We start from the raw sequence: 1,903 nt of genomic DNA on the forward strand, positions 1-1,903 counted from the left end.
ATAGCCATGTGATGTGAGTATCAGTCACATGGAGGCAGGACTTAAAAGCCTGAATTTTGCCTGAAACTCTCAGACTGAAGAAGTCTCTTGGAGAAGAGAGGAAACATTTCATTAGAGAAGAACCCGTCCAGAAGACCTATAMAATTTTTTCTTTTTGACACTGTGTTATGGTGACAAAAAACAAAATAAAAACATTTGTCCAAAAGTTGACACCATAAGTCAGATTACATAGTTATATGTTCTGTATATAAGGAAAACCATCACTTCCTTGTCATTATTCTTCTTCAGTGATAGAGCTTGGTGATGTTTCAAACTGTTAAACACTGCCACCAACTGTTCAGGAGGATTATTACACACCTAAACGTGGTTTTAGTGTGGAAGGTTTGTGTATGGCAGGGTGGCCAATGGGTGGCCAAATGTTTGTCTGTGGTGGCCATGGCCACCCCATTGGCCATCCCCTGGCTCCGCCCCTGAGGACATGATACTTTACAGTCTGTGCTAAAGACTTTGTCACATCAACTCAACAAAGACATACATTAACCTCTATAAAAATGATTTGATGAATGATGATTGATTGATTGATTGATTGATTGATTGATTGATTGATTGATTGATTGAGTGATTGATTGACTGATTGATTGATTGATTGATTGATTGACTGATTGACTGATTGATTGATTGATTGATTGATTGATTGATTGATTGATTGATTGACTGATTGATTGATTGATTGATTGATTTTATCAGTAATATTGCATGTACATACACATCTAGTACATTCATTATTAGTACTTGGATAACACAAGAAAGTGAGAAACACTTATTTCCATTGTGGCCCATTGATAATGAATGCTTGTAAGTTTCACAARGTTCATTTCACTTTTAACAAGAACTTCAAACACAAAAAGTAAAATTAGAGGATTTTTTATTTTTTTGACAGGGCCTGCACAAGCAGGTTGCAGTCATCTGGGGATGGAGAAATGTCAGGGATGCTAGCAGAGGTAAGGATGATTGAASTGAGGTGTATGGTTATTTTTCTTGTTTTTAGGTTCTAAGGGAGAAATGGAGGATTCCAGGAGTCCAGAGAGGGTAGGTTCAGATGATATGGATCCAGAGCAGGAGAGCCGTGGAGGCCAGTGAGTCTTTAGATGGAAAAGTGGGCAGGCAGGAGGAAGTTGAGGTCGAGCTGATTTTCAGAAGTGGAGGTACTCACACATGAAGGTACAAGGAGAAGTTAGTGTTGTGAGAGCCAAACTGGATCACCAGCAAAAAAACATGAGGGAACCATGAAGTTGCCGTTCACTTTATAATTGGTGTTTAAAGTTCTTTTCAGAAGGTATGTTTTGGGAAACAATGGGCCTCATGCAAGAACGTTTTCATATTCTTGTCCTAAATTTCTTATCCTAAATTTCTACTTTTGTTCGTAGAAAGGGTTCGTACGAACATGCCACGTCAAATTCAGCAAACGCTTCTATCTTCAGGAAAAGTGTGTAAAGGAGCTGCGTAAACATGAAGAGATCAGCATAATTACCACCCCGAAAACACCTGGCCTAAAGTTCAAGACTGAAGCAGCTGTGCCCCCTGTTGGCAGCAGACTGCTCTGCTCTTTAAAGTTTTCTCTCTTTTTTGTTATACAAACTTCTCCCTCAGCTTTAAGCCAGGCAGCCGCAGTGTTTTATTAGCAGACAGTAAAGTGTGCTTATGAATGTTGAACAAATAAAGCCCTCTGAGCCAACCCCACTGGGAGCTGAAGGAGGAAGAACAAACTGCAAATCGCTGCATCATGAACAATGTACAGTTTAGATCTGTGTTTTTGTTTTGTTTAGTTTTTGTTTTGTTTTGTTTTTTGTTATTCTTGTTTTACTGGACTTAACCGCTGCATTTGATACAGTAGACCACAGCA

The sequence above is a fragment of the Austrofundulus limnaeus genome, unplaced genomic scaffold (assembly GCF_001266775.1).
Source record: "Austrofundulus limnaeus strain Quisiro unplaced genomic scaffold, Austrofundulus_limnaeus-1.0 Scaffold274, whole genome shotgun sequence".
In the NCBI taxonomy this organism is placed as follows: Eukaryota; Metazoa; Chordata; class Actinopteri; order Cyprinodontiformes; family Rivulidae; genus Austrofundulus; species Austrofundulus limnaeus.